General features: G+C 40.4%; 1 protein-coding gene across 4 annotated transcripts in view; it reads left to right on the top strand.

Annotated features, from left to right (window-relative positions):
• The window catches only part of PCYT1B (phosphate cytidylyltransferase 1B, choline), a 123,772-nt gene that overhangs the window by 33,963 nt on the left and 74,943 nt on the right, over positions 1-14,866 (top strand). The window lies entirely within an intron of this gene.

Genomic DNA, 14,866 nt, shown 5'->3' on the forward strand with positions numbered 1-14,866 from the left:
CTTCCTCTTTATCCCAGCATGAACCAGGTTGTCTGGGAGGCTAGGAAAGCTGACCCTGCTTGGGGATAAAGAGACAGTTGAGCACTCCACAATCTTGAAGGCATACTTGAAAACACAGTGATTAGAAAATAAAGCGGCAAGCCCTGGTAGTGTGCGCCTGTGTAATAATGTGCAGGGCCACACAGGGCCAGCCCATTGAGCAGGATTCATTTTCATATAATCTCCCCCCTCCCGCCAAAGTCTTTGACTTGGCGTTTTTGTTTTCCACTTAGTAGTTCGTGCATGTTGAACCTGACCTCAGTGTAAAAGGATGCTGAGGGCTATTTAAACTGGCACTTAAGAAAAATAACAACAACAACAAAAATAATAGGTTAATAGAAGCATCAGGAATGGTATGTACAACCTATTGCCAACCAAATGATGTCAAAAGCCTGTTCCTGGTACCCTCAGGCTTCTGTGCTTCATCTCTAGTGTGCCCAATATTGACTGTAGGCACACTCACATAATAATAAGTTCTATTGAACCTCCAAATTGTTTAGTTATAAGGTAATTGTTCTATACTGGGTTCAAGGCGAGAGGTCTCACACACTCATTTTTCTTCATGGGCGAGTGGGGAATGCAACAACTACTTACAGTGCACACTGTGTTAGGCGCCATGCTGAATGCTTTATGTGTGTTATCTCGTTTAACCAGGCTGCAGACCTGTGAAATAAGAATTACTATTCCCCATGTTATAAACAAGGAAATCAAGAACTAAGTAATTCCCCAAAGATCAAATATTAACTGGTAAAGCTGGGATTTTACAATTACAAATTAGGTTTGTCTGACTTCTAAAGCCCTCTGTTTCCACTACACACAGTTCTCCGACCTTACTGAGCAGAGAATCACCTGCTCAAGCTCCCAGGTGATTCGGAAGCAAGATGTGTTTGGTGGCACTTTGAGAAATGCTGTATTTAGCTCTCCCATGTCACTTTTCCTCGGGACTAGGAGGGGAAACGAATCAGATGTCTAGGCTCTTTGTAGTAAATTTAGAAATTCAAAGGAAATATTTTTGACCCAGCACTTCTACACCTAGGAAATTTGTGCACATGGCCACCAAAAACTAGCGTTAGCGTGTTCTTAGCGGCATTATTTGTAATAGCCCCAAACTGGAAACTATTCAAATGCCCAGCAGAAGTAGAATGGATAAATAAATCATAGTATATTCACACAATGTAGTGCTGCACAGCAGTGAGAACGGAGAATCTACAACCACCTGCAAAAATATGGATGAAGCTCACATATGTAATATTGAATGAAAGAAGCCACACACAAAAGAATATATATAATATATTATATATAAATATATAATGTACTATATGATTCCATTTCTATTAAATATTTTTAAAGTAGACAAACTAATCTCTGATGTTAGAAGTCTGGATAGTGGAGGGGGCCAGGCCAGTGGTGTAGTGGTTAAGTTCACATGCTCCACTTTGGTGGCCCGGGGTTTGTGGGTTTGGATCTTGGGCGTGGACCTGCACACCACTCGTGAAAGCCATGCTGTGGTGGCATCCCACATAAAATAGAGGAAGATTGGCACAGATGTTAGCTCAGGGCTAATCTTCCTCAAGCAAAAAGGAAGACTGGCAACAGATATTAGCTCAGGGCCAATCTTCCTCCCACACACACACACACACACACCGAGTCAGGATAATGGAAGGAGCACAGGATGGGTGCTGGCAGTGGTTGGTTACTTGGTCTGGATGCTATGTGTGCTTGGTTTGTTAAAGTTCACTGAGTTGCACACTTAGGAATGTGCACGTTTCTGTGTGTATATTATGCTTTAATGCAAAGTTGAAAGATATTCTAACCACAGTAATGGAGAGAGAGTACACTCTACAACAGACTTCCCATTTCCAAACAATTCTGGTGATCTAATAGATAAAACACTCTAAAGGATGGTATCAGATCCCACCTACAATTACAGCTCTTGGCTGCTCACAGAGCTTCAATGTGCTCAGCCCTTTCAGGCATCAGTATACCCAGGCCCAGAGTGAGTGTAGATAAGCCCTTGAACTAAACTTGCCTTATTTCTAGGACCAGTCCAGCCCTAGTCGGGTAACCTGTGAATTAAAATCCATGGTGCCCAGTCCATATTTGTTTTCTATCAGTGGCCTGCCCTCACAAATTTCTAGACTCAGAAGGGAGTGGATGGACTTGGTTAGCTGGCAAGAGTATCTCAGGATAATCCTGCTACAGGGCAAATTCTAGAAAATAACTGATCCCAAGTTATCCAAGGAAGTTTTTAAAGGGAAGAAAAATAGAAGAGCTGTAATTAAAACTGTTAGAATCCTCTCTGTATCTGCCTATCTCTCTCTGAGATCGGGTTAAATGAATCTACTTACTCCACAATCTTCCAGGATGGAACCCCGAGAAAAAACATTTAGAGAGTCCATAGAGGAAAGGTGGTGGAAAGAAGACAGATATTTCTCAAATAGGTAGGAGATCGGGGTCCAAGAGCAAAGCAATCAATTCATTGGTTCTTACACACTTTTTCCGTAAAATATTGTTTTTCTTAAAGAAGTTATCCACTTTGCAGGATCCGTCTTCTTTGGAACATCTTTCTTTGGAAAATCGTTCTTCTTTGGAACATCTTTCCTTTGGGCTGAGAAAAAAAGGGTTTTATTATTGAAATAGAATCTAGCAAATACCTCAAGCTGAGACATGTTAGAAATATCTGTACTTCCATCCAACTGTATAGCAAACCTCCCACACTGCATAATTTGTTCTAATGCTTGTTTCTTCCAACCTTCAGCAATGTTTTCTATATGTCTTCTAAATATATTTGCTGACAAAGGAATGCATTTTAGTTTGACATGACTTTTTATCTACACATTAGAGCAGCCACTTTTACTGTGGTCTGAGAGCAGGTGTTTCTGCAACGGTATGAGATTTTTGTTTTTTCTTTATTGAATTATGGAAACTCAAAAAAGTCTTCTAAATATTTATCATCGCGTGTAGCCATGTTTTGTGAAGTGCTGGATTGAGTATCATATGACTTGAAACATTGCTCAGAAATCATAGAGGTTTGTCTTCATCTTCTGGATGCTTCCTTTTCAAGTATCACGGTAATTACAATAGCTTCATACCATCATTAACTGTTATCTCAAGGTACAATATATGCTCCAGGTGAGGTTTAATGCTAATAGCAGCAGATATTTCCATAGTCCTCTCTGTGATGATTTTCCATTCAGCTTTCTTCTTGTCACATTTGATTAGGTCATCGTTGTTCATACCTGATAATGAGGCTGATGCAGAACTCGTACAAGGAGTAGGGGGGTCAGCTCTGGCACTTTCTTGTTCACTTGTGCTTGTATTATCTTTGCTTTACTATTTCATTGCAGGAAAAGTTTTAACCATCTGCTGATCTCGTGAGCATCAGTTTAGTTAAAACTAGAAAATAGAATCCACAAATGCACATATCCAGGCCTGGTGAACTGCAGCAGTTTGCAATAAGCTGAAAGCAAATGAAAATGTCAGGGAAGCCAGGCCTCTCCTTTCTATTGCACAACTTGCATTCTTCCTTGAGGACACCTTGTCGATTTTACGTTGACAGAGATGGGGCGCCAGCATAAATCCATATTTTAGAATTCGATATTCATCATGCTTCCTTTCTTGTTACTTAACATGAAAAATAAATCTATGCACAAGTGTTGCTCTCTGGTGGATTGTCTTGCTCATCCCACGTTAGAAAACCCTGGTCGCGATATTCTAAATCTTGTCCTTGGATCCAGCCATGAGGGAGAGAACTGCATTTTCAGATTGCGTGTTTGGTCCTTGGTAGAAATGCTTTTCTGAACTGCCTTTTAGTTCTGGCGCTTTGCCTTGCATGGAGGATGCTACACAGACAAATATAAAATAACAGGATTGTCTTTATCAGGGGGCTGTTGTTGAGTACGTTAGTGTCGCTATGGCATCACCCAGCATGCCCCTTCTGGAGGCCCCTGGAAGGAATTTCTATAAGAGTCGGCATCTGGAAATGCTGTGCTTCTCCTCAATAGCTACTTTGTGCTTTTGCTTAAGGGCCATGTTAACTTTGTCTTCTTCTCTGCTTTGACTGCAGAGAGCTTAAAGCCATTTTTGTGGCTCCCCTCTCTGAAACGTAGAGGACCGTGATAGGCATTCCTGTGTGCTCTTTTCCTCCCTGGCCTATTTTTGAAACCCATATTTCGCCCCTCACCCCAGGGCTCACAATTATTATTTTAAACTTTCAATTTTTTTCAAGTCACTCAGGTCCTTTGGGGAAGGAGATGAGATGTGAATAAGATGTAAGATTGATGCTCATTATAAACTCCTTAAGCTCAATTGCCTAAGAAAAAATTGATCTAGGGTATGGAATTTTATCATCTCTAGGTAAAGATGATTATTTCCTATTGTTAATAGCATCTATGCAATTCATGAATCTAAGATGCCACTAATTATAAGATGCACTTCCATTTCAGAGGTGTTACAGTGTCAGAAAATGGCCAACTCTGATTTTGTTCTTTAATTATTTTATTGAGGTCATATTGGTTTATACCTGTGTAATTTCAGGTGTATGTTATTATATATCAGTTTCTGTACAGACTGCATCGTGCTCACCCTTAATAGTCTAGTTTTTATCCGTCACCATACGTACGTGCCCCTTTACCCCTTTTGCCCTCCCCCCATCCCCTTCCCCTCTGGTAAACACTGATCTGTTCTCCTTATCCATGTGTTTGTTTATCTTCCACATATGAGTGAAATCATATGGTGTTTGTCTTTCTCTATCTGGCTTATTTCACTTAACATAATACCCTCAAGGTCCATTCACGCTGTTGCAAATGGCATGATTTTGTCTTTTTTTATGGCTGAGTAGTGTTCCGTTGTATATATATACCACATCTTTATCCATTCATTAGTTGCTGGGCACTTGAGTTGCTTCCATGTCTTGGCTATTGTGAATAATGCTGCAATGAACATAGGGGTGCATAAGTCTCTTTGAATTGTTGATTTCATGTTCTTTGGATAAATACTCAGTAGCTGGATAGCTGGATTGTATGGTACTTCTATTTTTAATTTTTTGAGAAATCTCCATACTATTTTCCATAGTGGCCGCACGAGTTTGCATTCCCACCAGCAGTGTATGAGGGTTCCCTTTTCTCCACACCCTCTCCATTTTTTGCCTTGTTAATTATAGCCATTCTGACAGATGTAAGGTGATATCTCACTGTAGTTTTGATTTGCATTTCCCTAATAATCATACAACCTCCCAAAACTGAATCAAGAAGAAATACAGAATCAATAGGACGCTTCCTAACTCATTCTATAAGGCCACCATTACCTTGATGCCAACACTGATTTTAAGACAACATTTATTGTAAGACCCCTCCTAATCTCAGACATGTTAAAATGTGGGGGGAAATGTACATTTTAGAATCAAAGAAGTGTGGTGTTGTAGTACTAAGAGTCTTCCAGCTATGTGAAATCCACTGCTGTGGGGTTTGGAAGGTGGGCACGTGGAGGGGAGTTACGGCTTATGGGTGGTCAGTGTTTTAAGGAGGCCTGTATCCGTATAGCATAATTAAAATTCTGATCCCTGCTTGCTAAAAGGGCAGTGATTACTAGGCTGACCTAGAGGTGGGTGTTCACACTTTGCTTTAAAAAATGGACTTCTGCGGGGCTGGCCCCGTGGCCGAGTGGTTAAGTTCGCGCGCTCCGCTGCAGGCGGCCCAGTGTTTCGTTAGTTCGAATCCTGGGCGCGGACATGGCACTGCTCATCAAACCACGCTGAGGCAGCGTCCCACATGCCACAACTAGAAGAACCCACAACGAAGAACACACAACTGTGTACCGGGGGGGCTTTGGGGAGAAAAAGGAAAAAATAAAATCTTTAAAAAAAAAAAAAAAAAAGGACTTCTGGGGGCCGGCCCCATGGCCAAGTGGTTAAGTTCTGGTGCTCCGCTTCGGCGGCCCAGGGTTTCACCAGTTCAGATGCTGGGCACGGACATGGCACCGCTCATCAGTCCATGCTGAAGCGGCGTCCCACATGCTGCAGCTAGAAGGACCCACAACTAAAAATATGCAACTATGTACTGGAGGGCTTTGGGGAGAAAACGGAAAAATAAAATCTTTAAAAAAATGGACTTCTTATGAAGGGACTCTAGATAAAGTTAGAAAATGCATTTTAAAAGACATTTAAGATAATTTTAAAACTGTGCTGTTGTTTTGCTTTTAACTAACTTTAAAATACTTATTCTCAACAATAGAAAAATGAGCAAAGTACAGATTATTCTCAGAAGAAAATACAAATGGCTAATAAACATTTGAAAAATGTTCCATCTTTCTTGTAATCAAAATAATGTAAATTGAAACAGCATGATGCCATTTTTTGGTCTATAAAATTGACAAAGATAATACTCAATGCCAGTGAGATGGCAGCAAGCTAGGTGTTTTCATACATTGTAATGTGAGTATAAATGATCCAGCTTTTGTAGAAGGTAATTTACCAGTATATATTACACTGTTCTTCAAATATTTATCTTTTAAAATGTTCTTATCCCTGATCTAAGTAATTCTATCCTCAGGAAATAATGAGAGGTTCAGAATTATGTTTAGAATATTATTTATATTAGTAAACTATAAACACCTTAATATTCAGTAACAAATATTTAAATAAACTATGCTTTTTTAATTCAGTGGAATGTTTTCTAGCTATCAAAATTAGTGAGAGTTATATGGGAAGTCTCTGTATCTTCTGCTCATTTTGCTGTGAACCTAAGCTGGTTTTAAAAAGTAAGGTCTATTAATACAAAGATCAGTGAGGTCGAAGACTATTTAAATGACGTGATAAAATAATCGTGATATATTGAGTGAAAAAAACTGTCCGTGCAGTCAGATTCCAAAGTTGTTAATGTATGTAGATAACATATCAGAAAGCCTGAAAAGAAATGTAGAAAATGGTAACAAAGGTTGTATTTGGGAAGTAGAATTCTCTTTTTAAAATTTTTATTATTTATTATTTTTTTATTGCGTTCATGATTGTTTACGTCATTTTGAGATTTCAGTTGTACATTATTTCTTGACTGTCACCACGTAAGTGCTCCCCTTCACCCCCTGTGCCCACCCCCCCCCCTTCTCCTGGTAACCGCTGAACTGTTTTCTTTGTCCATGTGTTTGTTTATATTCCACATATGAGTGAAATCATGGTATTTGTCTTTCTCAGTCTGGCTTATTTCGCTTAACATAATTCCGTCAAGGTCCTTCCATGTTGTTGCAAATGGGATGATTTTGTCCCTTTTTCTGGCTGAGTAGTATTCCATTGTACATATATACCACATCTTTATCCAATCATCAGTCGATGGACACTTAGGTTGCTTCCATGTCTTGGCCATTGTGAATAGTGCTGCAGTGAACATAGGGGTGCATAAGTCCCTTTGAATTGTTGATTTCAAGCTGTTTGAGTAGATACCCAGTAGTGAGATAGCTAGATTGTATGGTATTTCTATTTTTAGTGTTTTGAGGAATCTCCATACTGTTTTCCATAGTGGCTGCACCAGTTTGCATTCCCAGTGCAATGTGTGTGAGGGTTCCCTTTTCTCCACACCCTCTCCAACATTTGTTATTTTTAGTCTTAGTGATTATAGCCATTTTAACAGGCATAAGGTGGTATCTTAGTGTAGTTTTGATTTGCATTTGGGAAGTAGGATTCTTTTTTTTTAAAGATTTTATTTTTTTCCTTTTTCTCCCCAAAGCCCTCTGGTACATAGTTGTATATTTTTTTAGTTGTGGGTCCTTCTAGTTGTGGCATATGGGATGCTGCCTCAGCATGGCTTGATGAGCCGTGCCATGTCCACGCCCAGGATCGGAACTGGCGAAACCCTGGGCTGCCACAAAGTTTGTGCGGAGCGCACAAACTTAACCACTCAGCCACGGGGCCGGGTCCTGAAGTAGAATTCTTGATGAGTTGCTTTCCTCTCTTTATTTTCCCAAGTTTTCTATAGTATATATTATGATGATGATAAGAGAAAGTTATGAAACATTGATAAGTGTATTTATTTTCTTATTGAGTTTAATCTTTATCAATAATCATTCTCTCTCCAGTGACTTTAAATTCCCCCATACAACAAATATTTATTGAGAACCTTCTATATGCCAGGAACTTCAGGCCAGTAACTTTGGAATTATCCTGACTCCTCTCATTCTTTCATGCTCTGCATCCAATCAATTCCAATTTTTTTTTTCCTGAGGAAGATTAGCCCTGAGGTAACATCTGTGCCACTCTTCCTCCACTTTACATGTGGGTCACTGCCTCAGCATGGCTGACAAGTGGTGTAGGCTCTGTGCCTGGGATCCAAACCTGCGAACCTGGGCTGCCAAAGCGGAGCACGCCAAACTTAACCATTATGCCACAGGGCTGGCCTCATCCAAATTTTATTTATTCAAAATCTATCCAGAATCTGCTACTTCTCACCACGTCTACTGCTATCACTTCGGCCCCAGCCTCCATCTATCTACTCAAGCCTGATTATTACACCAGATACCTCAGTGGTTTTCTTGCTTCTACCTTTGACCTCTTACAGTTTATCCTCAACATAGCAGCCAAGTGGTCCTGTTAAAACTGCGTTAGGTCATATCACTTCCTGTTCAAAACTCTTTTTTGTTTTTTCAAAACTCTTTGATGGCTCCTGTCTCCTCAGAGTGAAAGCCAGTCTGTACAGCATCCTAAAAACTCCACACCACTGGGTGCCTCCTCCCTTTCCTTCTGCCTCACCTCTGTGGCTATATCTCCTACTACTATTCTTTTTTGCTCACTTCTTCCAGGCATACTAGCCTCCTTGTTATTCCTGGAAGAAGCCAGGCATGCTCCTGCCTCAGGGCCTTTGCACTTGATGTTTTCTCTACCTGGAGTATTCTTTCTCCACATGGTTCAATTGATCCTTTAGATACTTAGATTTGTACACATATATCAACTTCACTGACTATCCTATTTACAGTTATACCCCCTACAGTCCCTATCCCCTTCCTTGCCTTCTTTTTTCCTATCACACTTATCACCTTTTAACATACTACACATTTTCCATTCTTTTTTGTTGTTTATTATCTTTAAGGATCACAAGGACAGGATTTTTTGGTCTGTTTTGTTCCCTAAAGTATCCTAGAACCTAAAACAGCGCTTGGAACACAGCACTCGAATGGTGTTTGTTGGAAAAATGAATAGTGGGTAGATACTATGAAGACAATTTAAATTGTTTTTAAAAGCTCAAATGAGTTTTAAGTGTTCCGTATACCTGTGGATAATATCATTTAACAGTTTATAGATAATAGTTGTTATTTTTCAAGCCACTCCTCTTTTCCTGTTAGACACCTTTCCCCCCACCTTTGGGACATACCTAGTCCTTGATTAAATTTCCTCCATCTCTGAATTCACAGGAGAGGAAATATTTCTTTCTATTTATTTTTAAATTAGATACATCACGTGAATGTGTTCTCATTGTAAAACTAAAATAACAGACATATATGGAGTAAACAATGAAAGCATCCCTTCCTCTCTCCTCCCAATGCCTCTTCCCAAGAGATAATCCCAGTTAACAATTTGTTAGGTCCCCTTCTAGGCCAGTGCTGTCCGATAGAACTTTCTGTGGTGCCAGGAATGTTCTATATCTGCGCTGATACAGCAGCCATTAGCCACATGTAGTTATTGAGCATTTGAAATGTGGCTAGTGTGACTGAGAAACTGAGTTTTTACTTCTATTTAATTCTAATTAATTATAATTGGAATTTAAATAGCCACATGTGGCTAATGGCTACCATATTAGACAGTACAGTTCTAAACTATTTCTACACAATTACCTATTTTTCTCTAACTATAAATGATATCATACTATGTAACAGGTATACATGTTATACATATAGTTTTGTGACTTTTTGCATTCAACAAAATGTCTTAGAAATCGTTCTCTGTCAGTACATATGCATCTGTCTTACTGTTTTTAATGGTGCCTATTACTTTATAATATGTGCATAACGTACTTAGCTAAGACGAAAAATGGATATTTCTTGGTGCTGAGCCGTGTGCTAGGCTTCCTTTTCCGCCCTCCACTGGCGTCTGCCGAGGCTTTGCAGCAGCTGCCAGATCTGAGCTTCTACGTAATCGATGACACAGTCCAAGAAGCCAGTGATTCACGTGTGCTGGGCCTATGGTCCACTATAAAATCGACTTTTTCTTTTCTCTCTATCTTCAAAAGACTAAAATATTTTGATCCCAAATGAAATCAGGCCTTGAAAAATATGTTCGGTGATAGATAAATACAGACCTAACAGCATGAGACTGAGGAATGAGATTTTGTGATGTCTTTTTGTAATTCTGAATTTGTGGTCCTAAAGCTGTTGAGTCCTGAGGCCAAAGGCCTACATGGGAGAAGTAGATTCTTTCTGAAGTCCTGCCCTTGTCTCTTTTTTTTTTTTTTCCCATAAAGCCTTAACAGTTTCTTTTTTTTTTTTAAAGATTGGTACCTGAGCTAACAACTGTTGCCAATCTTCTTCTCTTTTTTTTCCTGCTTTTTCTCCCCAAATCCCCCCAATACATAGTTGTATATTTTAGTTGTGGCATGTGGGACGCTGCCTCAACATGGCCTGAGAGCGGTGCCATGTCCGTGCCCAGGATCCAAACCAGCGAAACCCTGGGCTGCTGAAGCAGAGCACACGAACTTAACCACTCGGTCATGGGGCTGGCCCCTCTTGTTTCTTTTGCGTATCCTGATTAAAATGCTCTATCGTTGTAAAATTTTTTCCTACTGGAAGACGTTCTTGAGATAGTTATGACTTTATTAACTATGGGTAATTCACTTTTCGATTGATTTCTGTGCTTCTAACAGGCCTCATCAACATTTGCTAGCTAACATCTATTGAGCCTGGCATCGTGCTGATATATATCTGTATCAGTCAAGGCCCTGTCCAGACACAGGCAGCTCACTCTAAAGGGGAAATATGAAGAAAGGTTAATAAAGGGGCTGTTTACAAAGGCGTGGGCAGGGTTTAAGGAATCCTCAAGGGATAGTATGCACCCTAGGCTAGAAACATTGGGCATAAAAGGACAGGGGGAGAGTGGTTACCAGGACTTCACAGAGCTCTCTATAAAGAGAGCCCCTTGACAGGAGCTGTGGATTGTGGTAAAAGGACAGACCCAACATACTGCTTCCTAGCAGAGAGGAAGCCAGGGAGACAAATACCCTGAGCTCACTCTTGTCCTGCCCTCTAGTGTTGTGCATGCTTCCCGTGGACCCAACCCAACTGGAAGCAGGAAGGCAACGGAGCCCATTGGTGCAGTCCATACAGGAAGCCATGCAGAGAAGAGTAGAGAAGGGTAGGAAGACAGTGGATTCTGGAGAGGCAAAAGAAAGATATTAATCACATATGCATCATTTCGTTTACTCCTCACAACAGCTTCATGAGGTAGGTCACTTTATTATTCTCTTTTTATAGATGAGGATACTGAAGGTTAGAGAGGTTAAGAAGTAAAAACCAAATTTAAAGAATCAAATGGATATTAAATAACGGAGCTAGGATTTGAACTCAGGCCTATCTGACTGAACCGCCCTATTGTTAAGAATGGCTTAGCTTAAACAAGCAATTCTGTGGCTGACTGTCGCCATCAGCAGGACTGTGATAAGTTCTGATTGATTGATTAGCTTGCCGTCTGGTCCAGTTGCCATTCATTGATGCTCATTGCATAAGTTCAGGTTCTACCGACCATGTTTTGCACTGAAGTAATGTTTGCATTGTATATTTTATCTAGTGCCTAATAGCTTTTTTTTAAAAAAAGTAAATATTTGACAAAGACCAATTGAATATATTCTGCAAATGAAATGCCCAAATATCTAACGTCTTGCCCTTTAGAAAGCCTGATGAGTACAACTTTGGTATGGTACTACAGTACAGTTTCCATAACCAGAACTTGTATGGCAAATAGGCAACATATTCTCATGCTGTGACTGGGTATTCTGAAATCTTAAATTAGGTGGAAGGAAGTTTTATTGCATTCTTTCTCCAAGTCTGTGGTCTGGCAAGGCCCCTGCACATGTGAGGTCCAGGGCTCTGGGCCAGCGCTTCTTGACCCTTTAAAATCCTCTCTCTTCTACTAAACATAAAAATTTAATATGCCTCCCCAGCCATGAATTTGGAATGTATCTTACTTGGGGGGCAGAATCTATTCTCTGATGATCTCTCCAGTCCAGAGGCTTATTTTCTATGATTTGTATGTTGAAAAGGTAGGGTTTTTTTTTCCAGATATGAAGTTATTGAAAACTGAATATGCTTTTTCAAACTAATACCTCCACCGAGTCTAACAGGGCCACCCTTCACCTTTGAGGATTGCTGCCCCAGAGCCAATTATGTTCCTTTCTTCCTTATTTCTCTCCTCCATTTATACACCCTCCAGACATCTAGCATCATATGAAACACATAGCATGTGCTATAAACATTCAGCAATGCGATCTGGGTGGTGTGGAGTCTAAGCTGAGGCTTGCCAGTAACCATATGTAAGTCATCTGACCTACTACACTAAGTCTGGGTAAAAATATGGTCACAAAGTGCTTTTGTTTTTTCAATTAATTGTTTGCCCCCCTTCTCTAATTATCAGGAAGTCCAGTGTCTCCTTTTTGAGGCCCTTCTATCCTAATCATCTAAGAATCCTGAGAGTTTCCTCAGTTCAAAGGGAGCCAAAAAGGTAACTGAGTCTGAAGGATCCACCACTGCTGTTGCTTCTTGCTACCACTTGGTGTCACTGTTGAGGACAGATCCTGTACAGTTCAGTGGAGACGGTAACTACCTCACAGAGTTGTGGACAAATTAAATAAGCTAATACATTTAAAGTGCTTAGTGTATAGATGGATACATGACACTATGTAGGCACTCAAAGATTTAGCTATTATGTTATGTTATTGGGCCTCAGTTTTATGTCTTATGTAGGGCATAGATTAGAGGATCTCTAGAACCATCCTAGCTCTGGCAAATGGTAAGGAATAGATGAGGGCTTGGGTCCCCTGCAGGCCAGTGTAGAGCCTAAAGGCCAGGTTGGCTCAGTCCCTGCCCCTAACTGCAGCCTCTGGCTGTTTTACTCCCATTGTCCTCAAGTTGGTCTGCCCCTTATAGGTGGCGAAGACAAAACCTGAGTAGCATAGAATTCCTTGTAAATCAAATGATTTGTTCTGGCTCAGAGAAGAAGGAGTTCTGGGGTGTTGGACTGAAAAAATATTGCCTCAAGTCACAGGGCTGGTTGGTGGTAGGCAGGCCTTAACCAAGGTCTTCCTGAATGCAGAGCTTGACTCTCAACCCCGGGGGTATTCTGCCTCACTTTGGAAGGCAGTGTTCTTGCAATGTTCACAGCAAGGCTATGGCTCATTTATTTTTGAGTTCTCCCCACTCCAAGCACAGTGCCTTGTACATAACAAGAAATACCCCTTCTCCATGTCAACTGCTGTTAAAGATGCTTACATGCTCACAAGCACACAAATGTACACATGTGCACACATGCACATACAAGCTCACTTATGAACTCCCTCTGCCTTCCATCTCTTCGTTTCTCCCTTTTTCTTCTAGGCCACAATAATTAAGAACAAAATGCACAATGCATGTAAACCTTTTCTTCACCTTTGAGTAACTATCAATGCTTTATGACTTTCTCTGTTTCTGCTTTAATTACCAGATTTCACACCCTCTAGAATACACCTTTCTTGGAAAACAGCACCACCTTATCTCTTTAATAAATTTCTTGGCGAGCACATGAAAGATCCCCAAATAGTAATTTATTTAGATCATGTAAAAAAGATTCACTGTCCACATATATTAAAGCTTACTGAATCCTTACTATAAGCCAATCCCATTTGCCAATCCATATACTTTTTTGGATTATGTCCTGAAAATTCACTCATGAGTCAATTTGCTTGTTTCTATGGGGAACTACATTATCTATTATTATATCATAATATATAGTATATAGTATTATATATTATGATATATAACAATGAATACTAATAGCAGTAATAATAATTGCCACAATTTATTGAGTACCAGGTACTTTATATACATTATCTCTATTTTTTTACAACCCTGCAAGATAGGTACCCACTTTACAGATGAAACTGAGATTCAACTAAATTAAGGAACTCCCTTTTAAGAGCACACAAGGTCAAATACATTTTTTGCCCCAGTGACAGCTCCTACTAACGGTGCAATGACAGGCCACTTGTGACCTCCCTTGCCACTCCACTTCCCCTCACCAGCCACATCTGGTGGGCCCCAGGTGGGCTTCTGATTCAATGCAAGCCAATCCAATTCAATGGTTGTGGCCTAGTTTGAAAAGATGAGCTTGGCCAATCTGATTCTCCCTTAGGAATTTGAATTGGAAACATGGAAAGAAGCAGTAAGCTGGTAGGAGCAGGAGCTAGGGCTGAAAGGCTCAATCAAAAGTTGTTGAATGAGTGTTGGGAAGGGAGGCCGAGGAGGCCATGATAAGCCATATTCAAGCTGAAGTTTATGGGGGAGTAGCAAGCAAAGACTTTAATGTAGTAGAAGGATATAGGGTAAAGGGGGGTGAGACAGAAACAGTCACATGCAGAGAGCAGCCAGTTGGTGCAGGGCGCTCCGGGGTCAGGTGCTGCCCCTTTCTTCCTTTTGTCCTCACAGATTCTGTGCCAGGGTAGCCTTCGAATAATCTTTCATCTCTTGAGCTAACTTTAGTGAGTATCAGTTCCTTTCAACCAGGAGAGTCAAATTAGAATACACAGCCTGTAAGTGCTGGAAAGGGGATTTGAACCCCAGTTTTGTGGCTGCAGAGCCTCTGCTCTTGTCACTGCACCCTTTGCCA

This window comes from Equus quagga, chromosome 10, assembly GCF_021613505.1.
Source record: "Equus quagga isolate Etosha38 chromosome 10, UCLA_HA_Equagga_1.0, whole genome shotgun sequence".
In the NCBI taxonomy this organism is placed as follows: domain Eukaryota; kingdom Metazoa; phylum Chordata; class Mammalia; order Perissodactyla; family Equidae; genus Equus; species Equus quagga.